Here is a 27,727-nt window from a genome sequence, read left to right as displayed (position 1 = left end):
AAATAGAAAGAACTCCTGTTAGGTGAGCACCTGATGCTCAAATGCAATTATTCTCTAAATATTATAACATACACTTCCAGAGCTGTTGTTTAGTTAACAGAAATTCAACCTCAATAGGTAAGCACTTACAAGCTTGAAGCTGTATTTCTATGAGGTTTCAAGACATCTGAAATTCAAAACTGCAATGTTCAGCCAATGGGTCTGCATCCCTGTTCATGTCTGAGGCTGTTACTGTTATGGGCACTGTGGAAGAAGTGCTCGCCTTTTTATCCCTTGAAAGGCCCTCAAGGCACCAAACCATTAAGTAGCTCCTCCCACATTTTTCCCGCTCTTTTCTGAGCTTGCTTGGTGAAGATTTTGAAAGTATAGAGAGATGGTTTTCTGTAGTGGGGATATTGCAACAATTGCTCACCTAACATGGAAGCACTTACTAACTAAAGAAAAATAGAAAGAACTCATGTTAGGTGAGCACCTGATGTTCAAATGCAATCCATCCTAAATATTATAACATACACTTCCAAAGTTGCTGTTTAATTCACAGAACTTCAACCTCAAAAGGTAAGCACTTATAACCATGAAGCTGTATTTCTATGAGGTTTCAAGACATCTGAAATTCAAAACTGCAATGTTCAGCCAATGGGTCTGCATCCCTGTTCATGTCTGAGGCTGTTACTGTTATGGGCACTGTGGAAGAAGTGCTCGCCTTTTTATCCCTTGAAAGGCCCTGAAGGCACCAAACCATTAAGTAGCTCCTCCCACATTTTTCCCGCTCTTTTCTGAGCTTGCTTGGTGAAGATTTTGAAAGTATAGAGAGATGGTTTTCTGTAGTGGGGATATTGCAACAATTGCTCACCTAACATAGAAGCACTTACTAACTAAAGAAAAATAGAAAGAACTCCTGTTAGGTGAACACCTCATGCTCAAATGCAATCCATCCCTAAATATTATACCATGTACTTCCAGAGTTGTTGTTTATTTCACAGAACTTCAAACTCAAAAGGTAAGCACTTACAAGCTTGAAGCTGTATTTCTATGAGGTTTCAAGACATCTGAAATTCAAAACTACAATGTTCAGCCAAAGGGTCTACATCCCTGTTCTTGTCTGAGGCTGTTCCTGGTATGGGCACTGTGGAAGAAGTTCTAGCCTTTTTATCCCTTGAAAGTCCCTGAAGGCACCAAACCATTAAGAAGCTCCTCCCACATTTTTCCCGCTCTTTTCTGAGCTTGCTTGGTGAAGATTTTGAAAGTATAGAGAGATGGTTTTCTGTAGTGGAGATATTGCAACAATTGCTCACCTAACATGGAAGCACTTACTAACTAAAGAAAAATAGAAAGAACTCCTGTTAGGTGAGCACCTGATGTTCAAATGCAACCCATCCCTAAATATTATACCATGTACTTCCAGAGTTGTTGTTTATTTCACAGAACTTCAAACTCAAAAGGTAAGCACTTACAACCATGAAGCTGTATTTCTATGAGGTTTCAAGATATCTGAAATTCAAAACTGCAATGTTCAGCCAGTTGGCCTGCATCACTGTTCTCATCCGAGGCCGTTCCTGCTATGGGCACTGTGGAAGAAGTGCCCACCTTTTTATCCCTTGAAAGGCCCTCAAGGCACCAAACCATTAAGTAGCTCCTCCCACATTTTTACCGCTCTTTTCCGAGCTTGCTTGGTGAAGATTTTGAAAGTATAGAGAGATGGTTTTCTGTAGTGGGGATAGTGCAACAATTGCTCACCTAACATAGAAGCACTTACTAACTAAAGAAAAATAGAAAGAACTCCTGTTAGGTGAACACCTGATGCTCAAATGCAATCCATCCCTAAATAGTATACCATGTACTTCCAGAGTTGTTGTTTATTTCACAGAACTTCAAACTCAAAAGGTAAGCACTTATAACCATGAAGCTGTATTTCTATGAGGTTTCAAGACATCTGAAATTCAAAACTGCAATGTTCAGCCAGTTGGCCTGCATCACTGTTGTCATCTGAGGCCGTTCCTGCTATGGGCACTGTGGAGAAGTGCCCACCTTTTTATCCCTTGAAAGGCCCTCAAGGCACCAGACCATTAAGTAGCTCCTCCCACATTTTTCCCGCTCTTTTCTGAGCTTGCTTGGTGAAGATTTTGAAAGTATAGAGAGATGGTTTTCTGTAGTGGGGATATTGCAACAATTGCTCACCTAACATGGAAGCACTTACTAACTAAAGAAAAATAGAAAGAACTCCTGTTAGGTGAACACCTGATGCTCAAATGCAATCCATCCCTAAATATTATACCATGTACTTCCAGAGTTGTTGTTTATTTCACAGAACTTCAAACTCAAAAGGTAAGCACTTACAAGCTTGAAGCTGTATTTCTATGAGGTTTCAAGGCATCTGAAATTCAAAACTGCAATGTTCAGCCAAAGGGTCTGCATCCCTGTTCTTGTCAGAGGCTGTTTCTGGTATGGGCACTGTGGAATAAGTGCTCGCCTTTTTATCCCTTGAAAGGCCCTGAAGGCACCAAACCATTAAGTAGCTCCTCCCACATTTTTCCCGCTCTTTTCCGAGCTTGCCTGGTGAAGATTTTGAAAGTATAGAGAGATGGTTTTCTGTAGTGGGGATATTGCAACAATTGCTCACCTAACATGGAAGCACTTACTAACTAAAGAAAAATAGAAAGAACTCCTGTTAGGTGAACACCTGATGCTCAAATGCAATCCATCCCTAAATATTATACCATGTACTTCCAGAGTTGTTGTTTATTTCACAGAACTTCAAACTCAAAAGGTAAGCACTTACAAACTTGAAGCTGTATTTCTATGAGGTTTCAAGACATCTGAAATTCAAAACTGCAATGTTCAGCAAAAGGGTCTGCATCCCTGTTCTTGTCTGAGGCTGTTCCTGGTATGGGCACTGTGGAAGAAGTTCTAGCCTTTTTATCCCTTGAAAGTCCCTGAAGGCACCAAACCATTAAGAAGCTCCTCCCACATTTTTCCCGCTCTTTTCTGAGCTTGCTTGGTGAAGATTTTGAAAGTATAGAGAGATGGTTTTCTGTAGTGGAGATATTGCAACAATTGCTCACCTAACATGGAAGCACTTACTAACTAAAGAAAAATAGAAAGAACTCCTGTTAGGTGAGCACCTGATGTTCAAATGCAATCCATCCTAAATATTATAACATACACTTCCAAAATTGCTGTTTAGTTCACAGAACTTCAACCTCAAAAGGGAAGCACTTACACATATATAAAACGCAGGTGCCAACCTTGAAGCTGTATTTCTGTGAGGTTCCAAGACATCTGAAATTCAAAACTGCAATGTTCAGCCAGTGGGTCTGCATCCCTGTTCTTGTCTGAGGCTGGTATGGGCACTGTGGAATAAGTGCTTGCCTTTTTATCCCTTGAAAGGCCCTGAAGGCACCAAACCATTAAGTAGCTCGTCCCACATTTTTCCCGCTCTTTTCTGAGCTTGCTTGGTGAAGATTTTGAAAGTATAGAGGGATGGTTTTCTGCAGTGGAGATATTGCAACAATTGCTCACCTAACATGGAAGCACTTACTAACTAAAGAAAAATAGAAAGAACTCCTGTTAGGTGAGCACCTGATGCTCAAATGCAATTATTCTCTAAATATTATAACATACACTTCCAGAGCTGTTGTTTAGTTAACAGAAATTCAACCTCAATAGGTAAGCACTTACAAGCTTGAAGCTGTATTTCTATGAGGTTTCAAGACATCTGAAATTCAAAACTGCAATGTTCAGCCAGTTGGCCTGCATCACTGTTCTCATCCGAGGCCGTTCCTGCTATGGGCACTGTGGAAGAAGTGCCCACCTTTTTATCCCTTGAAAGGCCCTCAAGGCACCAAACCATTAAGTAGCTCCTCCCACATTTTTCCCGCTCTTTTCTGAGCTTGCTTGGTGAAGATTTTGAAAGTATAGAGAGATGGTTTTCTGTAGTGGGGATATTGCAACAATTGCTCACCTAACATGGAAGCACTTACTAACTAAAGAAAAATAGAAAGAACTCATGTTAGGTGAGCACCTGATGTTCAAATGCAATCCATCCTAAATATTATAACATACACTTCCAAAGTTGCTGTTTAATTCACAAAACTTCAACCTCAAAAGGTAAGCACTTATAACCATGAAGCTGTATTTCTATGAGGTTTCAAGACATCTGAAATTCAAAACTGCAATGTTCAGCCAATGGGTCTGCATCCCTGTTCATGTCTGAGGCTGTTACTGTTATGGGCACTGTGGAAGAAGTGCTCGCCTTTTTATCCCTTGAAAGGCCCCGAAGGCACCAAACCATTAAGTAGCTCCTCCCACATTTTTCCCGCTCTTTTCTGAGCTTGCTTGGTGAAGATTTTGAAAGTATAGAGAGATGGTTTTCTGTAGTGGGGATATTGCAACAATTGCTCACCTAACATAGAAGCACTTACTAACTAAAGAAAAATAGAAAGAACTCCTGTTAGGTGAACACCTCATGCTCAAATGCAATCCATCCCTAAATATTATACCATGTACCTCCAGAGTTGTTGTTTATTTCACAGAACTTCAAACTCAAAAGGTAAGCACTTACAAGCTTGAAGCTGTATTTCTATGAGGTTTCAAGACATCTGAAATTCAAAACTACAATGTTCAGCCAAAGGGTCTACATCCCTGTTCTTGTCTGAGGCTGTTCCTGGTATGGGCACTGTGGAAGAAGTTCTAGCCTTTTTATCCCTTGAAAGTCCCTGAAGGCACCAAACCATTAAGAAGCTCCTCCCACATTTTTCCCGCTCTTTTCTGAGCTTGCTTGGTGAAGATTTTGAAAGTATAGAGAGATGGTTTTCTGTAGTGGAGATATTGCAACAATTGCTCACCTAACATGGAAGCACTTACTAACTAAAGAAAAATAGAAAGAACTCCTGTTAGGTGAGCACCTGATGTTCAAATGCAACCCATCCCTAAATATTATACCATGTACTTCCAGAGTTGTTGTTTATTTCACAGAACTTCAAACTCAAAAGGTAAGCACTTACAACCATGAAGCTGTATTTCTATGAGGTTTCAAGATATCTGAAATTCAAAACTGCAATGTTCAGCCAGTTGGCCTGCATCACTGTTCTCATCCGAGGCCGTTCCTGCTATGGGCACTGTGGCGCTTGTTCTTCTTCTTGCTGATAGATTTTTATCCATCAGCGGTGATTTTTTGGATACCGAGGCTTGAGCCTCATTACTCCATCTTCTCGGGTTGAGTGTGTAGTCGTGGGTTTGTATTCTTCTTGGTCTGTGTGGTCTTGTCACAGTAGGGCTGGTTTCACTGGGTCTTCGCAGTGATGGGCCGCGGGTAGCGGTCGAAGGGGTTTGCAGTGGTGGCAGTGAGTCTTCTGATCAGAGGGTTCGGGTTCTGATCCAGTTCTTGGCAGAAGTTCTTACTCAGCTTTGCTAGATGTTCATCCAACATCTCGATGTCCAGGTCTCTGTGAAGGTCTGCTATCCTTGTGAAGATTGGAGCTCCAGATGATATCCGCAGGGCCTTGTTCTGGACTATCTGAAGACTCTTCCGGTGTCGCTCATGGCAGGTCATCCATGCTGGTGAGGCATAAGTCAGGGTTGGTCTGATGATCGCCTTGTAGACGTTGATCTTTGTCCGGAGGGGCATGGACTTGCTCTTCAGGAGTGGGTACAGCGCTGCCATCTTTCCTGTTGCCTTCTGCTGAGTATTCTCGATGTGGCTTTCCCAGTTGAGTTTGCTGTCCAGGGTCACACCGAGGTAGCGGCTGCTGCTCTCCCATTTGATGGTCTCCCCGTTGAGGCTGATGTGTGGGTGCTCCTTGATCTTCTTTCTGGTGAACAGCGTTGCAGTTGTCTTGCTGGTGTTGAGTTCTATCCGCCAGTCGCTGTACCACTTTGCGATGGTATCCAATGAAGCTTGCAGGTTCTTCGCCACTTCCTTTTCGCTGAAAGACTGGGAGATTACTGCAACATCGTCTGCATACAGTGCCAGGTTCGTCTTGTGGAGATCTGTCGGGATGTCGTTGGTGAAGAGGTTGAACAGGAAGGGTCCGAGGTTCGATCCCTGTGGCACGCCTGCTCGGATGGGATGTGAAGAGGACATCTCAGACCGCATGGCGACATGGAAGGTGCGGCCTCCCAGGTAGCTTGCAATCGTCTTCACCAGGTAGTTCGGAAATCCCAGGCCAATCATCTTGTGCAGCAGTCCCTTGTGCCAGACTCGGTCGAATGCTTTGGCTACATCCAGGAAGACGATTCCTGTGGACTTCTTGATGTTGAATCCGTGGCTGATGGTGTCCACCACTCTCAGTAGCTGATGAGTCGTTGCATGCTCCTTTCGAAATCCAAACTGTTCCTTTGCTAGTAGATTTCTTTCGGAGGTGGGGGCACTGTGAAAGAAGTGCCCACCTTTTTATCCCTTGAAAGGCCCTCAAGGCACCAAACCATTAAGTAGCTCCTCCCACATTTTTCCCGCTCTTTTCCGAGCTTGCTTGGTGAAGATTTTGAAAGTATAGAGAGATGGTTTTCTGCAGTGGGGATAGTGCAACAATTGCTCACCTAACATAGAAGCACTTACTAACTAAAGAAAAATAGAAAGAACTCCTGTTAGGTGAACACCTGATGCTCAAATGCAATCCATCCCTAAATAGTATACCATGTACTTCCAGAGTTGTTGTTTATTTCACAGAACTTCAAACTCAAAAGGTAAGCACTTACAAACTTGAAGCTGTATTTCTATGAGGTTTCAAGACATCTGAAATTCAAAACTGCAATGTTCAGCAAAAGGGTCTGCATCCCTGTTCTTGTCTGAGGCTGTTCCTGGTATGGGCACTGTGGAAGAAGTTCTAGCCTTTTTATCCCTTGAAAGTCCCTGAAGGCACCAAACCATTAAGAAGCTCCTCCCACATTTTTCCCGCTCTTTTCTGAGCTTGCTTGGTGAAGATTTTGAAAGTATAGAGAGATGGTTTTCTGTAGTGGAGATATTGCAACAATTGCTCACCTAACATGGAAGCACTTACTAACTAAAGAAAAATAGAAAGAACTCCTGTTAGGTGAGCACCTGATGTTCAAATGCAATCCATCCTAAATATTATAACATACACTTCCAAAATTGCTGTTTAGTTCACAGAACTTCAACCTCAAAAGGGAAGCACTTACACATATATAAAACGCAGGTGCCAACCTTGAAGCTGTATTTCTGTGAGGTTCCAAGACATCTGAAATTCAAAACTGCAATGTTCAGCCAGTGGGTCTGCATCCCTGTTCTTGTCTGAGGCTGGTATGGGCACTGTGGAATAAGTGCTTGCCTTTTTATCCCTTGAAAGGCCCTGAAGGCACCAAACCATTAAGTAGCTCGTCCCACATTTTTCCCGCTCTTTTCTGAGCTTGCTTGGTGAAGATTTTGAAAGTATAGAGGGATGGTTTTCTGCAGTGGAGATATTGCAACAATTGCTCACCTAACATGGAAGCACTTACTAACTAAAGAAAAATAGAAAGAACTCCTGTTAGGTGAGCACCTGATGCTCAAATGCAATTATTCTCTAAATATTATAACATACACTTCCAGAGCTGTTGTTTAGTTAACAGAAATTCAACCTCAATAGGTAAGCACTTACAAGCTTGAAGCTGTATTTCTATGAGGTTTCAAGACATCTGAAATTCAAAACTGCAATGTTCAGCCAATGGGTCTGCATCCCTGTTCATGTCTGAGGCTGTTACTGTTATGGGCACTGTGGAAGAAGTGCTCGCCTTTTTATCCCTTGAAAGGCCCTCAAGGCACCAAACCATTAAGTAGCTCCTCCCACATTTTTCCCGCTCTTTTCTGAGCTTGCTTGGTGAAGATTTTGAAAGTATAGAGAGATGGTTTTCTGTAGTGGGGATATTGCAACAATTGCTCACCTAACATGGAAGCACTTACTAACTAAAGAAAAATAGAAAGAACTCATGTTAGGTGAGCACCTGATGTTCAAATGCAATCCATCCTAAATATTATAACATACACTTCCAAAGTTGCTGTTTAATTCACAGAACTTCAACCTCAAAAGGTAAGCACTTATAACCATGAAGCTGTATTTCTATGAGGTTTCAAGACATCTGAAATTCAAAACTGCAATGTTCAGCCAATGGGTCTGCATCCCTGTTCATGTCTGAGGCTGTTACTGTTATGGGCACTGTGGAAGAAGTGCTCGCCTTTTTATCCCTTGAAAGGCCCTGAAGGCACCAAACCATTAAGTAGCTCCTCCCACATTTTTCCCGCTCTTTTCTGAGCTTGCTTGGTGAAGATTTTGAAAGTATAGAGAGATGGTTTTCTGTAGTGGGGATATTGCAACAATTGCTCACCTAACATAGAAGCACTTACTAACTAAAGAAAAATAGAAAGAACTCCTGTTAGGTGAACACCTCATGCTCAAATGCAATCCATCCCTAAATATTATACCATGTACTTCCAGAGTTGTTGTTTATTTCACAGAACTTCAAACTCAAAAGGTAAGCACTTACAAGCTTGAAGCTGTATTTCTATGAGGTTTCAAGACATCTGAAATTCAAAACTACAATGTTCAGCCAAAGGGTCTACATCCCTGTTCTTGTCTGAGGCTGTTCCTGGTATGGGCACTGTGGAAGAAGTTCTAGCCTTTTTATCCCTTGAAAGTCCCTGAAGGCACCAAACCATTAAGAAGCTCCTCCCACATTTTTCCCGCTCTTTTCTGAGCTTGCTTGGTGAAGATTTTGAAAGTATAGAGAGATGGTTTTCTGTAGTGGAGATATTGCAACAATTGCTCACCTAACATGGAAGCACTTACTAACTAAAGAAAAATAGAAAGAACTCCTGTTAGGTGAGCACCTGATGTTCAAATGCAACCCATCCCTAAATATTATACCATGTACTTCCAGAGTTGTTGTTTATTTCACAGAACTTCAAACTCAAAAGGTAAGCACTTACAACCATGAAGCTGTATTTCTATGAGGTTTCAAGATATCTGAAATTCAAAACTGCAATGTTCAGCCAGTTGGCCTGCATCACTGTTCTCATCCGAGGCCGTTCCTGCTATGGGCACTGTGGAAGAAGTGCCCACCTTTTTATCCCTTGAAAGGCCCTCAAGGCACCAAACCATTAAGTAGCTCCTCCCACATTTTTACCGCTCTTTTCCGAGCTTGCTTGGTGAAGATTTTGAAAGTATAGAGAGATGGTTTTCTGTAGTGGGGATAGTGCAACAATTGCTCACCTAACATAGAAGCACTTACTAACTAAAGAAAAATAGAAAGAACTCCTGTTAGGTGAACACCTGATGCTCAAATGCAATCCATCCCTAAATAGTATACCATGTACTTCCAGAGTTGTTGTTTATTTCACAGAACTTCAAACTCAAAAGGTAAGCACTTATAACCATGAAGCTGTATTTCTATGAGGTTTCAAGACATCTGAAATTCAAAACTGCAATGTTCAGCCAGTTGGCCTGCATCACTGTTGTCATCTGAGGCCGTTCCTGCTATGGGCACTGTGGAGAAGTGCCCACCTTTTTATCCCTTGAAAGGCCCTCAAGGCACCAGACCATTAAGTAGCTCCTCCCACATTTTTCCCGCTCTTTTCTGAGCTTGCTTGGTGAAGATTTTGAAAGTATAGAGAGATGGTTTTCTGTAGTGGGGATATTGCAACAATTGCTCACCTAACATGGAAGCACTTACTAACTAAAGAAAAATAGAAAGAACTCCTGTTAGGTGAACACCTGATGCTCAAATGCAATCCATCCCTAAATATTATACCATGTACTTCCAGAGTTGTTGTTTATTTCACAGAACTTCAAACTCAAAAGGTAAGCACTTACAAGCTTGAAGCTGTATTTCTATGAGGTTTCAAGGCATCTGAAATTCAAAACTGCAATGTTCAGCCAAAGGGTCTGCATCCCTGTTCTTGTCAGAGGCTGTTTCTGGTATGGGCACTGTGGAATAAGTGCTCGCCTTTTTATCCCTTGAAAGGCCCTGAAGGCACCAAACCATTAAGTAGCTCCTCCCACATTTTTCCCGCTCTTTTCCGAGCTTGCCTGGTGAAGATTTTGAAAGTATAGAGAGATGGTTTTCTGTAGTGGGGATATTGCAACAATTTCTCACCTAACATGGAAGCACTTACTAACTAAAGAAAAATAGAAAGAACTCCTGTTAGGTGAACACCTGATGCTCAAATGCAATCCATCCCTAAATATTATACCATGTACTTCCAGAGTTGTTGTTTATTTCACAGAACTTCAAACTCAAAAGGTAAGCACTTACAAACTTGAAGCTGTATTTCTATGAGGTTTCAAGACATCTGAAATTCAAAACTGCAATGTTCAGCAAAAGGGTCTGCATCCCTGTTCTTGTCTGAGGCTGTTCCTGGTATGGGCACTGTGGAAGAAGTTCTAGCCTTTTTATCCCTTGAAAGTCCCTGAAGGCACCAAACCATTAAGAAGCTCCTCCCACATTTTTCCCGCTCTTTTCTGAGCTTGCTTGGTGAAGATTTTGAAAGTATAGAGAGATGGTTTTCTGTAGTGGAGATATTGCAACAATTGCTCACCTAACATGGAAGCACTTACTAACTAAAGAAAAATAGAAAGAACTCCTGTTAGGTGAGCACCTGATGTTCAAATGCAATCCATCCTAAATATTATAACATACACTTCCAAAATTGCTGTTTAGTTCACAGAACTTCAACCTCAAAAGGGAAGCACTTACACATATATAAAACGCAGGTGCCAACCTTGAAGCTGTATTTCTGTGAGGTTCCAAGACATCTGAAATTCAAAACTGCAATGTTCAGCCAGTGGGTCTGCATCCCTGTTCTTGTCTGAGGCTGGTATGGGCACTGTGGAATAAGTGCTTGCCTTTTTATCCCTTGAAAGGCCCTGAAGGCACCAAACCATTAAGTAGCTCGTCCCACATTTTTCCCGCTCTTTTCTGAGCTTGCTTGGTGAAGATTTTGAAAGTATAGAGGGATGGTTTTCTGCAGTGGAGATATTGCAACAATTGCTCACCTAACATGGAAGCACTTACTAACTAAAGAAAAATAGAAAGAACTCCTGTTAGGTGAGCACCTGATGCTCAAATGCAATTATTCTCTAAATATTATAACATACACTTCCAGAGCTGTTGTTTAGTTAACAGAAATTCAACCTCAATAGGTAAGCACTTACAAGCTTGAAGCTGTATTTCTATGAGGTTTCAAGACATCTGAAATTCAAAACTGCAATGTTCAGCCAGTTGGCCTGCATCACTGTTCTCATCCGAGGCCGTTCCTGCTATGGGCACTGTGGAAGAAGTGCCCACCTTTTTATCCCTTGAAAGGCCCTCAAGGCACCAAACCATTAAGTAGCTCCTCCCACATTTTTCCCGCTCTTTTCTGAGCTTGCTTGGTGAAGATTTTGAAAGTATAGAGAGATGGTTTTCTGTAGTGGGGATATTGCAACAATTGCTCACCTAACATGGAAGCACTTACTAACTAAAGAAAAATAGAAAGAACTCATGTTAGGTGAGCACCTGATGTTCAAATGCAATCCATCCTAAATATTATAACATACACTTCCAAAGTTGCTGTTTAATTCACAAAACTTCAACCTCAAAAGGTAAGCACTTATAACCATGAAGCTGTATTTCTATGAGGTTTCAAGACATCTGAAATTCAAAACTGCAATGTTCAGCCAATGGGTCTGCATCCCTGTTCATGTCTGAGGCTGTTACTGTTATGGGCACTGTGGAAGAAGTGCTCGCCTTTTTATCCCTTGAAAGGCCCTGAAGGCACCAAACCATTAAGTAGCTCCTCCCACATTTTTCCCGCTCTTTTCTGAGCTTGCTTGGTGAAGATTTTGAAAGTATAGAGAGATGGTTTTCTGTAGTGGGGATATTGCAACAATTGCTCACCTAACATAGAAGCACTTACTAACTAAAGAAAAATAGAAAGAACTCCTGTTAGGTGAACACCTCATGCTCAAATGCAATCCATCCCTAAATATTATACCATGTACCTCCAGAGTTGTTGTTTATTTCACAGAACTTCAAACTCAAAAGGTAAGCACTTACAAGCTTGAAGCTGTATTTCTATGAGGTTTCAAGACATCTGAAATTCAAAACTACAATGTTCAGCCAAAGGGTCTACATCCCTGTTCTTGTCTGAGGCTGTTCCTGGTATGGGCACTGTGGAAGAAGTTCTAGCCTTTTTATCCCTTGAAAGTCCCTGAAGGCACCAAACCATTAAGAAGCTCCTCCCACATTTTTCCCGCTCTTTTCTGAGCTTGCTTGGTGAAGATTTTGAAAGTATAGAGAGATGGTTTTCTGTAGTGGAGATATTGCAACAATTGCTCACCTAACATGGAAGCACTTACTAACTAAAGAAAAATAGAAAGAACTCCTGTTAGGTGAGCACCTGATGTTCAAATGCAACCCATCCCTAAATATTATACCATGTACTTCCAGAGTTGTTGTTTATTTCACAGAACTTCAAACTCAAAAGGTAAGCACTTACAACCATGAAGCTGTATTTCTATGAGGTTTCAAGATATCTGAAATTCAAAACTGCAATGTTCAGCCAGTTGGCCTGCATCACTGTTCTCATCCGAGGCCGTTCCTGCTATGGGCACTGTGGCGCTTGTTCTTCTTCTTGCTGATAGATTTTTATCCATCAGCGGTGATTTTTTGGATACCGAGGCTTGAGCCTCATTACTCCATCTTCTCGGGTTGAGTGTGTAGTCGTGGGTTTGTATTCTTCTTGGTCTGTGTGGTCTTGTCACAGTAGGGCTGGTTTCACTGGGTCTTCGCAGTGATGGGCCGCGGGTAGCGGTCGAAGGGGTTTGCAGTGGTGGCAGTGAGTCTTCTGATCAGAGGGTTCGGGTTCTGATCCAGTTCTTGGCAGAAGTTCTTACTCAGCTTTGCTAGATGTTCATCCAACATCTCGATGTCCAGGTCTCTGTGAAGGTCTGCTATCCTTGTGAAGATTGGAGCTCCAGATGATATCCGCAGGGCCTTGTTCTGGACTATCTGAAGACTCTTCCGGTGTCGCTCATGGCAGGTCATCCATGCTGGTGAGGCATAAGTCAGGGTTGGTCTGATGATCGCCTTGTAGACGTTGATCTTTGTCCGGAGGGGCATGGACTTGCTCTTCAGGAGTGGGTACAGCGCTGCCATCTTTCCTGTTGCCTTCTGCTGAGTATTCTCGATGTGGCTTTCCCAGTTGAGTTTGCTGTCCAGGGTCACACCGAGGTAGCGGCTGCTGCTCTCCCATTTGATGGTCTCCCCGTTGAGGCTGATGTGTGGGTGCTCCTTGATCTTCTTTCTGGTGAACAGCGTTGCAGTTGTCTTGCTGGTGTTGAGTTCTATCCGCCAGTCGCTGTACCACTTTGCGATGGTATCCAATGAAGCTTGCAGGTTCTTCGCCACTTCCTTTTCGCTGAAAGACTGGGAGATTACTGCAACATCGTCTGCATACAGTGCCAGGTTCGTCTTGTGGAGATCTGTCGGGATGTCGTTGGTGAAGAGGTTGAACAGGAAGGGTCCGAGGTTCGATCCCTGTGGCACGCCTGCTCGGATGGGATGTGAAGAGGACATCTCAGACCGCATGGCGACATGGAAGGTGCGGCCTCCCAGGTAGCTTGCAATCGTCTTCACCAGGTAGTTCGGAAATCCCAGGCCAATCATCTTGTGCAGCAGTCCCTTGTGCCAGACTCGGTCGAATGCTTTGGCTACATCCAGGAAGACGATTCCTGTGGACTTCTTGATGTTGAATCCGTGGCTGATGGTGTCCACCACTCTCAGTAGCTGATGAGTCGTTGCATGCTCCTTTCGAAATCCAAACTGTTCCTTTGCTAGTAGATTTCTTTCGGAGGTGGGGGCACTGTGAAAGAAGTGCCCACCTTTTTATCCCTTGAAAGGCCCTCAAGGCACCAAACCATTAAGTAGCTCCTCCCACATTTTTCCCGCTCTTTTCCGAGCTTGCTTGGTGAAGATTTTGAAAGTATAGAGAGATGGTTTTCTGCAGTGGGGATAGTGCAACAATTGCTCACCTAACATAGAAGCACTTACTAACTAAAGAAAAATAGAAAGAACTCCTGTTAGGTGAACACCTGATGCTCAAATGCAATCCATCCCTAAATAGTATACCATGTACTTCCAGAGTTGTTGTTTATTTCACAGAACTTCAAACTCAAAAGGTAAGCACTTACAAACTTGAAGCTGTATTTCTATGAGGTTTCAAGACATCTGAAATTCAAAACTGCAATGTTCAGCAAAAGGGTCTGCATCCCTGTTCTTGTCTGAGGCTGTTCCTGGTATGGGCACTGTGGAAGAAGTTCTAGCCTTTTTATCCCTTGAAAGTCCCTGAAGGCACCAAACCATTAAGAAGCTCCTCCCACATTTTTCCCGCTCTTTTCTGAGCTTGCTTGGTGAAGATTTTGAAAGTATAGAGAGATGGTTTTCTGTAGTGGAGATATTGCAACAATTGCTCACCTAACATGGAAGCACTTACTAACTAAAGAAAAATAGAAAGAACTCCTGTTAGGTGAGCACCTGATGTTCAAATGCAATCCATCCTAAATATTATAACATACACTTCCAAAATTGCTGTTTAGTTCACAGAACTTCAACCTCAAAAGGGAAGCACTTACACATATATAAAACGCAGGTGCCAACCTTGAAGCTGTATTTCTGTGAGGTTCCAAGACATCTGAAATTCAAAACTGCAATGTTCAGCCAGTGGGTCTGCATCCCTGTTCTTGTCTGAGGCTGGTATGGGCACTGTGGAATAAGTGCTTGCCTTTTTATCCCTTGAAAGGCCCTGAAGGCACCAAACCATTAAGTAGCTCGTCCCACATTTTTCCCGCTCTTTTCTGAGCTTGCTTGGTGAAGATTTTGAAAGTATAGAGGGATGGTTTTCTGCAGTGGAGATATTGCAACAATTGCTCACCTAACATGGAAGCACTTACTAACTAAAGAAAAATAGAAAGAACTCCTGTTAGGTGAGCACCTGATGCTCAAATGCAATTATTCTCTAAATATTATAACATACACTTCCAGAGCTGTTGTTTAGTTAACAGAAATTCAACCTCAATAGGTAAGCACTTACAAGCTTGAAGCTGTATTTCTATGAGGTTTCAAGACATCTGAAATTCAAAACTGCAATGTTCAGCCAGTTGGCCTGCATCACTGTTCTCATCCGAGGCCGTTCCTGCTATGGGCACTGTGGAAGAAGTGCCCACCTTTTTATCCCTTGAAAGGCCCTCAAGGCACCAAACCATTAAGTAGCTCCTCCCACATTTTTCCCGCTCTTTTCTGAGCTTGCTTGGTGAAGATTTTGAAAGTATAGAGAGATGGTTTTCTGTAGTGGGGATATTGCAACAATTGCTCACCTAACATGGAAGCACTTACTAACTAAAGAAAAATAGAAAGAACTCATGTTAGGTGAGCACCTGATGTTCAAATGCAATCCATCCTAAATATTATAACATACACTTCCAAAGTTGCTGTTTAATTCACAGAACTTCAACCTCAAAAGGTAAGCACTTATAACCATGAAGCTGTATTTCTATGAGGTTTCAAGACATCTGAAATTCAAAACTGCAATGTTCAGCCAATGGGTCTGCATCCCTGTTCATGTCTGAGGCTGTTACTGTTATGGGCACTGTGGAAGAAGTGCTCGCCTTTTTATCCCTTGAAAGGCCCTGAAGGCACCAAACCATTAAGTAGCTCCTCCCACATTTTTCCCGCTCTTTTCTGAGCTTGCTTGGTGAAGATTTTGAAAGTATAGAGAGATGGTTTTCTGTAGTGGGGATATTGCAACAATTGCTCACCTAACATAGAAGCACTTACTAACTAAAGAAAAATAGAAAGAACTCCTGTTAGGTGAACACCTCATGCTCAAATGCAATCCATCCCTAAATATTATACCATGTACTTCCAGAGTTGTTGTTTATTTCACAGAACTTCAAACTCAAAAGGTAAGCACTTACAAGCTTGAAGCTGTATTTCTATGAGGTTTCAAGACATCTGAAATTCAAAACTACAATGTTCAGCCAAAGGGTCTACATCCCTGTTCTTGTCTGAGGCTGTTCCTGGTATGGGCACTGTGGAAGAAGTTCTAGCCTTTTTATCCCTTGAAAGTCCCTGAAGGCACCAAACCATTAAGAAGCTCCTCCCACATTTTTCCCGCTCTTTTCTGAGCTTGCTTGGTGAAGATTTTGAAAGTATAGAGAGATGGTTTTCTGTAGTGGCGATATTGCAACAATTGCTCACCTAACATGGAAGCACTTACTAACTAAAGAAAAATAGAAAGAACTCCTGTTAGGTGAGCACCTGATGTTCAAATGCAACCCATCCCTAAATATTATACCATGTACTTCCAGAGTTGTTGTTTATTTCACAGAACTTAAAACTCAAAAGGTAAGCACTTATAACCATGAAGCTGTATTTCTATGAGGTTTCAAGACATCTGAAATTCAAAACTGCAATGTTCAGCCAGTTGGCCTGCATCACTGTTGTCATCTGAGGCCGTTCCTGCTATGGGCACTGTGGAGAAGTGCCCACCTTTTTATCCCTTGAAAGGCCCTAAAGGCACCAGACTATTAAGTAGCTCCTCCCACATTTTTCCCGCTCTTTTCTGAGCTTGCTTGGTGAAGATATTGAAAGTATAGAGAGATGGTTTTCTGTAGTGGGGATATTGCAACAATTGCTCACCTAACATGGAAGCACTTACTAACTAAAGAAAAATAGAAAGAACTCCTGTTAGGTGAACACCTGATGCTCAAATGCAATCCATCCCTAAATATTATACCATGTACTTCCAGAGTTGTTGTTTATTTCACAGAACTTCAAACTCAAAAGGTAAGCACTTACAAGCTTGAAGCTGTATTTCTATGAGGTTTCAAGACATCTGAAATTCAAAACTACAATGTTCAGCCAAAGGGTCTGCATCCCTGTTCTTGTCTGAGGCTGTTCCTGGTATGGGCACTGTGGAAGAAGTTCTAGCCTATTTATCCCTTGAAAGTCCCTGAAGGCACCAAACCATTAAGAAGCTCCTCCCACATTTTTCCCGCTCTTTTCTGAGCTTGCTTGGTGAAGATTTTGAAAGTATAGAGAGATGGTTTTCTGTAGTGGAGATATTGCAACAATTGCTCACCTAACATGGAAGCACTTACTAACTAAAGAAAAATAGAAAGAACTCCTGTTAGGTGAGCACCTGATGTTCAAATGCAACCCATCCCTAAATATTATACCATGTACTTCCAGAGTTGTTGTTTATTTCACAGAACTTCAAACTCAAAAGGTAAGCACTTACAACCATGAAGCTGTATTTCTATGAGGTTTCAAGATATCTGAAATTCAAAACTGCAATGTTCAGCCAGTTGGCCTGCATCACTGTTCTCATCCGAGGCCGTTCCTGCTATGGGCACTGTGGAAGAAGTGCCCACCTTTTTATCCCTTGAAAGGCCCTCAAGGCACCAAACCATTAAGTAGCTCCTCCCACATTTTTCCCGCTCTTTTCCGAGCTTGCTTGGTGAAGATTTTGAAAGTATAGAGAGATGGTTTTCTGTAGTGGGGATAGTGCAACAATTGCTCACCTAACATAGAAGCACTTACTAACTAAAGAAAAATAGAAAGAACTCCTGTTAGGTGAACACCTGATGCTCAAATGCAATCCATCCCTAAATAGTATACCATGTACTTCCAGAGTTGTTGTTTATTTCACAGAACTTCAAACTCAAAAGGTAAGCACTTATAACCATGAAGCTGTATTTCTATGAGGTTTCAAGACATCTGAAATTCAAAACTGCAATGTTCAGCCAGTTGGCCTGCATCACTGTTGTCATCTGAGGCCGTTCCTGCTATGGGCACTGTGGAGAAGTGCCCACCTTTTTATCCCTTGAAAGGCCCTCAAGGCACCAGACCATTAAGTAGCTCCTCCCACATTTTTCCCGCTCTTTTCTGAGCTTGCTTGGTGAAGATTTTGAAAGTATAGAGAGATGGTTTTCTGTAGTGGGGATATTGCAACAATTGCTCACCTAACATGGAAGCACTTACTAACTAAAGAAAAATAGAAAGAACTCCTGTTAGGTGAACAACTGATGCTCAAATGCAATCCATCCCTAAATATTATACCATGTACTTCCAGAGTTGTTGTTTATTTCACAGAACTTCAAACTCAAAAGGTAAGCACTTACAAGCTTGAAGCTGTATTTCTATGAGGTTTCAAGGCATCTGAAATTCAAAACTGCAATGTTCAGCCAAAGGGTCTGCATCCCTGTTCTTGTCAGAGGATGTTTCTGGTATGGGCACTGTGGAATAAGTGCTCGCCTTTTTATCCCTTGAAAGGCCCTGAAGGCACCAAACCATTAAGTAGCTCCTCCCACATTTTTCCCGCTCTTTTCTGAGCTTGCCTGGTGAAGATTTTGAAAGTATAGAGAGATGGTTTTCTGTAGTGGGGATATTGCAACAATTGCTCACCTAACATGGAAGCACTTACTAACTAAAGAAAAATAGAAAGAACTCCTGTTAGGTGAACACCTGATGCTCAAATGTAATCCATCCCTAAATATTATACCATGTACTTCCAGAGTTGTTGTTTATTTCACAGAACTTCAAACTCAAAAGGTAAGCACTTACAAGCTTGAAGCTGTATTTCTATGAGGTTTCAAGACATCTGAAATTCAAAACTGCAATGTTCAGCCAAAGGGTCTGCATCCCTGTTCTTGTCTGAGGCTGTTCCTGGTATGGGCACTGTGGAAGAAGTTCTAGCCTTTTTATCCCTTGAAAGTCCCTGAAGGCACCAAACCATTAAGAAGCTCCTCCCACATTTTTCCCGCTCTTTTCTGAGCTTGCTTGGTGAAGATTTTGAAAGTATAGAGAGATGGTTTTCTGTAGTGGAGATATTGCAACAATTGCTCACCTAACATGGAAGCACTTACTAACTAAAGAAAAATAGAAAGAACTCCTGTTAGGTGAGCACCTGATGTTCAAATGCAATCCATCCTAAATATTATAACATACACTTCCAAAATTGCTGTTTAGTTCACAGAACTTCAACCTCAAAAGGGAAGCACTTACACATATATAAAACGCAGGTGCCAACCTTGAAGCTGTATTTCTGTGAGGTTCCAAGACATCTGAAATTCAAAACTGCAATGTTCAGCCAGTGGGTCTGCATCCCTGTTCTTGTCTGAGGCTGGTATGGGCACTGTGGAATAAGTGCTTGCCTTTTTATCCCTTGAAAGGCCCTGAAGGCACCAAACCATTAAGTAGCTCGTCCCACATTTTTCCCGCTCTTTTCTGAGCTTGCTTGGTGAAGATTTTGAAAGTATAGAGGGATGGTTTTCTGCAGTGGAGATATTGCAACAATTGCTCACCTAACATGGAAGCACTTACTAACTAAAGAAAAATAGAAAGAACTCCTGTTAGGTGAGCACCTGATGCTCAAATGCAATTATTCTCTAAATATTATAACATACACTTCCAGAGCTGTTGTTTAGTTAACAGAAATTCAACCTCAATAGGTAAGCACTTACAAGCTTGAAGCTGTATTTCTATGAGGTTTCAAGACATCTGAAATTCAAAACTGCAATGTTCAGCCAGTTGGCCTGCATCACTGTTCTCATCCGAGGCCGTTCCTGCTATGGGCGCTGTGGAAGAAGTGCCCACCTTTTTATCCCTTGAAAGGCCCTCAAGGCACCAAACCATTAAGTAGCTCCTCCCACATTTTTCCCGCTCTTTTCTGAGCTTGCTTGGTGAAGATTTTGAAAGTATAGAGAGATGGTTTTCTGTAGTGGGGATATTGCAACAATTGCTCACCTAACATGGAAGCACTTACTAACTAAAGAAAAATAGAAAGAACTCATGTTAGGTGAGCACCTGATGTTCAAATGCAATCCATCCTAAATATTATAACATACACTTCCAAAGTTGCTGTTTAATTCACAGAACTTCAACCTCAAAAGGTAAGCACTTATAACCATGAAGCTGTATTTCTATGAGGTTTCAAGACATCTGAAATTCAAAACTGCAATGTTCAGCCAATGGGTCTGCATCCCTGTTCATGTCTGAGGCTGTTACTGTTATGGGCACTGTGGAAGAAGTGCTCGCCTTTTTATCCCTTGAAAGGCCCTGACGGCACCAAACCATTAAGTAGCTCCTCCCACATTTTTCCCGCTCTTTTCTGAGCTTGCTTGGTGAAGATTTTGAAAGTATAGAGAGATGGTTTTCTGTAGTGGGGATATTGCAACAATTGCTCACCTAACATAGAAGCACTTACTAACTAAAGAAAAATAGAAAGAACTCCTGTTAGGTGAACACCTCATGCTCAAATGCAATCCATCCCTAAATATTATACCATGTACTTCCAGAGTTGTTGTTTATTTCACAGAACTTCAAACTCAAAAGGTAAGCACTTACAAGCTTGAAGCTGTATTTCTATGAGGTTTCAAGACATCTGAAATTCAAAACTACAATGTTCAGCCAAAGGGTCTACATCCCTGTTCTTGTCTGAGGCTGTTCCTGGTATGGGCACTGTGGAAGAAGTTCTAGCCTTTTTATCCCTTGAAAGTCCCTGAAGGCACCAAACCATTAAGAAGCTCCTCCCACATTTTTCCCGCTCTTTTCTGAGCTTGCTTGGTGAAGATTTTGAAAGTATAGAGAGATGGTTTTCTGTAGTGGAGATATTGCAACAATTGCTCACCTAACATGGAAGCACTTACTAACTAAAGAAAAATAGAAAGAACTCCTGTTAGGTGAGCACCTGATGTTCAAATGCAACCCATCCCTAAATATTATACCATGTACTTCCAGAGTTGTTGTTTATTTCACAGAACTTCAAACTCAAAAGGTAAGCACTTACAACCATGAAGCTGTATTTCTATGAGGTTTCAAGATATCTGAAATTCAAAACTGCAATGTTCAGCCAGTTGGCCTGCATCACTGTTCTCATCCGAGGCCGTTCCTGCTATGGGCACTGTGGAAGAAGTGCCCACCTTTTTATCCCTTGAAAGGCCCTCAAGGCACCAAACCATTAAGTAGCTCCTCCCACATTTTTACCGCTCTTTTCCGAGCTTGCTTGGTGAAGATTTTGAAAGTATAGAGAGATGGTTTTCTGTAGTGGGGATAGTGCAACAATTGCTCACCTAACATAGAAGCACTTACTAACTAAAGAAAAATAGAAAGAACTCCTGTTAGGTGAACACCTGATGCTCAAATGCAATCCATCCCTAAATAGTATACCATGTACTTCCAGAGTTGTTGTTTATTTCACAGAACTTCAAACTCAAAAGGTAAGCACTTATAACCATGAAGCTATATTTCTATGAGGTTTCAAGACATCTGAAATTCAAAACTGCAATGTTCAGCCAGTTGGCCTGCATCACTGTTGTCATCTGAGGCCGTTCCTGCTATGGGTACTGTGGAGAAGTGCCCACCTTTTTATCCCTTGAAAGGCCCTCAAGGCACCAGACCATTAAGTAGCTCCTCCCACATTTTTCCCGCTCTTTTCTGAGCTTGCTTGGTGAAGATTTTGAAAGTATAGAGAGATGGTTTTCTGTAGTGGGGATATTGCAACAATTGCTCACCTAACATGGAAGCACTTACTAACTAAAGAAAAATAGAAAGAACTCCTGTTAGGTGAACAACTGATGCTCAAATGCAATCCATCCCTAAATATTATACCATGTACTTCCAGAGTTGTTGTTTATTTCACAGAACTTCAAACTCAAAAGGTAAGCACTTACAAGCTTGAAGCTGTATTTCTATGAGGTTTCAAGGCATCTGAAATTCAAAACTGCAATGTTCAGCCAAAGGGTCTGCATCCCTGTTCTTGTCAGAGGCTGTTTCTGGTATGGGCACTGTGGAATAAGTGCTCGCCTTTTTATCCCTTGAAAGGCCCTGAAGGCACCAAACCATTAAGTAGCTCCTCCCACATTTTTCCCGCTCTTTTCTGAGCTTGCCTGGTGAAGATTTTGAAAGTATAGAGAGATGGTTTTCTGTAGTGGGGATATTGCAACAATTGCTCACCTAACATGGAAGCACTTACTAACTAAAGAAAAATAGAAAGAACTCCTGTTAGGTGAACACCTGATGCTCAAATGTAATCCATCCCTAAATATTATACCATGTACTTCCAGAGTTGTTGTTTATTTCACAGAACTTCAAACTCAAAAGGTAAGCACTTACAAGCTTGAAGCTGTATTTCTATGAGGTTTCAAGACATCTGAAATTCAAAACTGCAATGTTCAGCCAGTTGGCCTGCATCACTGTTCTCATCCGAGGCCGTTCCTGCTATGGGCACTGTGGAAGAAGTGCCCACCTTTTTATCCCTTGAAAGGCCCTCAAGGCACCAAACCATTAAGTAGCTCCTCCCACATTTTTCCCGCTCTTTTCTGAGCTTGCTTGGTGAAGATTTTGAAAGTATAGAGAGATGGTTTTCTGTAGTGGGGATATTGCAACAATTGCTCACCTAACATGGAAGCACTTACTAACTAAAGAAAAATAGAAAGAACTCATGTTAGGTGAGCACCTGATGTTCAAATGCAATCCATCCTAAATATTATAACATACACTTCCAAAGTTGCTGTTTAATTCACAGAACTTCAACCTCAAAAGGTAAGCACTTATAACCATGAAGCTGTATTTCTATGAGGTTTCAAGACATCTGAAATTCAAAACTGCAATGTTCAGCCAATGGGTCTGCATCCCTGTTCATGTCTGAGGCTGTTACTGTTATGGGCACTGTGGAAGAAGTGCTCGCCTTTTTATCCCTTGAAAGGCCCTGAAGGCACCAAACCATTAAGTAGCTCCTCCCACATTTTTCCCGCTCTTTTCTGAGCTTGCTTGGTGAAGATTTTGAAAGTATAGAGAGATGGTTTTCTGTAGTGGGGATATTGCAACAATTGCTCACCTAACATAGAAGCACTTACTAACTAAAGAAAAATAGAAAGAACTCCTGTTAGGTGAACACCTCATGCTCAAATGCAATCCATCCCTAAATATTATACCATGTACTTCCAGAGTTGTTGTTTATTTCACAGAACTTCAAACTCAAAAGGTAAGCACTTACAAGCTTGAAGCTGTATTTCTATGAGGTTTCAAGACATCTGAAATTCAAAACTACAATGTTCAGCCAAAGGGTCTACATCCCTGTTCTTGTCTGAGGCTGTTCCTGGTATGGGCACTGTGGAAGAAGTTCTAGCCTTTTTATCCCTTGAAAGTCCCTGAAGGCACCAAACCATTAAGAAGCTCCTCCCACATTTTTCCCGCTCTTTTCTGAGCTTGCTTGGTGAAGATTTTGAAAGTATAGAGAGATGGTTTTCTGTAGTGGCGATATTGCAACAATTGCTCACCTAACATGGAAGCACTTACTAACTAAAGAAAAATAGAAAGAACTCCTGTTAGGTGAGCACCTGATGTTCAAATGCAACCCATCCCTAAATATTATACCATGTACTTCCAGAGTTGTTGTTTATTTCACAGAACTTAAAACTCAAAAGGTAAGCACTTATAACCATGAAGCTGTATTTCTATGAGGTTTCAAGACATCTGAAATTCAAAACTGCAATGTTCAGCCAGTTGGCCTGCATCACTGTTGTCATCTGAGGCCGTTCCTGCTATGGGCACTGTGGAGAAGTGCCCACCTTTTTATCCCTTGAAAGGCCCTAAAGGCACCAGACTATTAAGTAGCTCCTCCCACATTTTTCCCGCTCTTTTCTGAGCTTGCTTGGTGAAGATATTGAAAGTATAGAGAGATGGTTTTCTGTAGTGGGGATATTGCAACAATTGCTCACCTAACATGGAAGCACTTACTAACTAAAGAAAAATAGAAAGAACTCCTGTTAGGTGAACACCTGATGCTCAAATGCAATCCATCCCTAAATATTATACCATGTACTTCCAGAGTTGTTGTTTATTTCACAGAACTTCAAACTCAAAAGGTAAGCACTTACAAGCTTGAAGCTGTATTTCTATGAGGTTTCAAGACATCTGAAATTCAAAACTACAATGTTCAGCCAAAGGGTCTGCATCCCTGTTCTTGTCTGAGGCTGTTCCTGGTATGGGCACTGTGGAAGAAGTTCTAGCCTATTTATCCCTTGAAAGTCCCTGAAGGCACCAAACCATTAAGAAGCTCCTCCCACATTTTTCCCGCTCTTTTCTGAGCTTGCTTGGTGAAGATTTTGAAAGTATAGAGAGATGGTTTTCTGTAGTGGAGATATTGCAACAATTGCTCACCTAACATGGAAGCACTTACTAACTAAAGAAAAATAGAAAGAACTCCTGTTAGGTGAGCACCTGATGTTCAAATGCAACCCATCCCTAAATATTATACCATGTACTTCCAGAGTTGTTGTTTATTTCACAGAACTTCAAACTCAAAAGGTAAGCACTTACAACCATGAAGCTGTATTTCTATGAGGTTTCAAGATATCTGAAATTCAAAACTGCAATGTTCAGCCAGTTGGCCTGCATCACTGTTCTCATCCGAGGCCGTTCCTGCTATGGGCACTGTGGAAGAAGTGCCCACCTTTTTATCCCTTGAAAGGCCCTCAAGGCACCAAACCATTAAGTAGCTCCTCCCACATTTTTCCCGCTCTTTTCCGAGCTTGCTTGGTGAAGATTTTGAAAGTATAGAGAGATGGTTTTCTGTAGTGGGGATAGTGCAACAATTGCTCACCTAACATAGAAGCACTTACTAACTAAAGAAAAATAGAAAGAACTCCTGTTAGGTGAACACCTGATGCTCAAATGCAATCCATCCCTAAATAGTATACCATGTACTTCCAGAGTTGTTGTTTATTTCACAGAACTTCAAACTCAAAAGGTAAGCACTTATAACCATGAAGCTGTATTTCTATGAGGTTTCAAGACATCTGAAATTCAAAACTGCAATGTTCAGCCAGTTGGCCTGCATCACTGTTGTCATCTGAGGCCGTTCCTGCTATGGGCACTGTGGAGAAGTGCCCACCTTTTTATCCCTTGAAAGGCCCTCAAGGCACCAGACCATTAAGTAGCTCCTCCCACATTTTTCCCGCTCTTTTCTGAGCTTGCTTGGTGAAGATTTTGAAAGTATAGAGAGATGGTTTTCTGTAGTGGGGATATTGCAACAATTGCTCACCTAACATGGAAGCACTTACTAACTAAAGAAAAATAGAAAGAACTCCTGTTAGGTGAACAACTGATGCTCAAATGCAATCCATCCCTAAATATTATACCATGTACTTCCAGAGTTGTTGTTTATTTCACAGAACTTCAAACTCAAAAGGTAAGCACTTACAAGCTTGAAGCTGTATTTCTATGAGGTTTCAAGGCATCTGAAATTCAAAACTGCAATGTTCAGCCAAAGGGTCTGCATCCCTGTTCTTGTCAGAGGCTGTTTCTGGTATGGGCACTGTGGAATAAGTGCTCGCCTTTTTATCCCTTGAAAGGCCCTGAAGGCACCAAACCATTAAGTAGCTCCTCCCACATTTTTCCCGCTCTTTTCTGAGCTTGCCTGGTGAAGATTTTGAAAGTATAGAGAGATGGTTTTCTGTAGTGGGGATATTGCAACAATTGCTCACCTAACATGGAAGCACTTACTAACTAAAGAAAAATAGAAAGAACTCCTGTTAGGTGAACACCTGATGCTCAAATGTAATCCATCCCTAAATATTATACCATGTACTTCCAGAGTTGTTGTTTATTTCACAGAACTTCAAACTCAAAAGGTAAGCACTTACAAGCTTGAAGCTGTATTTCTATGAGGTTTCAAGACATCTGAAATTCAAAACTGCAATGTTCAGCCAAAGGGTCTGCATCCCTGTTCTTGTCTGAGGCTGTTCCTGGTATGGGCACTGTGGAAGAAGTTCTAGCCTTTTTATCCCTTGAAAGTCCCTGAAGGCACCAAACCATTAAGAAGCTCCTCCCACATTTTTCCCGCTCTTTTCTGAGCTTGCTTGGTGAAGATTTTGAAAGTATAGAGAGATGGTTTTCTGTAGTGGAGATATTGCAACAATTGCTCACCTAACATGGAAGCACTTACTAACTAAAGAAAAATAGAAAGAACTCCTGTTAGGTGAGCACCTGATGTTCAAATGCAATCCATCCTAAATATTATAACATACACTTCCAAAATTGCTGTTTAGTTCACAGAACTTCAACCTCAAAAGGGAAGCACTTACACATATATAAAACGCAGGTGCCAACCTTGAAGCTGTATTTCTGTGAGGTTCCAAGACATCTGAAATTCAAAACTGCAATGTTCAGCCAGTGGGTCTGCATCCCTGTTCTTGTCTGAGGCTGGTATGGGCACTGTGGAATAAGTGCTTGCCTTTTTATCCCTTGAAAGGCCCTGAAGGCACCAAACCATTAAGTAGCTCGTCCCACATTTTTCCCGCTCTTTTCTGAGCTTGCTTGGTGAAGATTTTGAAAGTATAGAGGGATGGTTTTCTGCAGTGGAGATATTGCAACAATTGCTCACCTAACATGGAAGCACTTACTAACTAAAGAAAAATAGAAAGAACTCCTGTTAGGTGAGCACCTGATGCTCAAATGCAATTATTCTCTAAATATTATAACATACACTTCCAGAGCTGTTGTTTAGTTAACAGAAATTCAACCTCAATAGGTAAGCACTTACAAGCTTGAAGCTGTATTTCTATGAGGTTTCAAGACATCTGAAATTCAAAACTGCAATGTTCAGCCAGTTGGCCTGCATCACTGTTCTCATCCGAGGCCGTTCCTGCTATGGGCGCTGTGGAAGAAGTGCCCACCTTTTTATCCCTTGAAAGGCCCTCAAGGCACCAAACCATTAAGTAGCTCCTCCCACATTTTTCCCGCTCTTTTCTGAGCTTGCTTGGTGAAGATTTTGAAAGTATAGAGAGATGGTTTTCTGTAGTGGGGATATTGCAACAATTGCTCACCTAACATGGAAGCACTTACTAACTAAAGAAAAATAGAAAGAACTCATGTTAGGTGAGCACCTGATGTTCAAATGCAATCCATCCTAAATATTATAACATACACTTCCAAAGTTGCTGTTTAATTCACAGAACTTCAACCTCAAAAGGTAAGCACTTATAACCATGAAGCTGTATTTCTATGAGGTTTCAAGACATCTGAAATTCAAAACTGCAATGTTCAGCCAATGGGTCTGCATCCCTGTTCATGTCTGAGGCTGTTACTGTTATGGGCACTGTGGAAGAAGTGCTCGCCTTTTTATCCCTTGAAAGGCCCTGACGGCACCAAACCATTAAGTAGCTCCTCCCACATTTTTCCCGCTCTTTTCTGAGCTTGCTTGGTGAAGATTTTGAAAGTATAGAGAGATGGTTTTCTGTAGTGGGGATATTGCAACAATTGCTCACCTAACATAGAAGCACTTACTAACTAAAGAAAAATAGAAAGAACTCCTGTTAGGTGAACACCTCATGCTCAAATGCAATCCATCCCTAAATATTATACCATGTACTTCCAGAGTTGTTGTTTATTTCACAGAACTTCAAACTCAAAAGGTAAGCACTTACAAGCTTGAAGCTGTATTTCTATGAGGTTTCAAGACATCTGAAATTCAAAACTACAATGTTCAGCCAAAGGGTCTACATCCCTGTTCTTGTCTGAGGCTGTTCCTGGTATGGGCACTGTGGAAGAAGTTCTAGCCTTTTTATCCCTTGAAAGTCCCTGAAGGCACCAAACCATTAAGAAGCTCCTCCCACATTTTTCCCGCTCTTTTCTGAGCTTGCTTGGTGAAGATTTTGAAAGTATAGAGAGATGGTTTTCTGTAGTGGAGATATTG

The sequence above is a fragment of the Ambystoma mexicanum genome, chromosome 7q (assembly GCF_040938575.1).
Source record: "Ambystoma mexicanum isolate Mex_15411 chromosome 7q, UKY_AmexF1_1, whole genome shotgun sequence".
NCBI lineage: Eukaryota > Metazoa > Chordata > Amphibia > Caudata > Ambystomatidae > Ambystoma > Ambystoma mexicanum.
Note: the sequence above shows the minus strand (reverse complement) of the source record.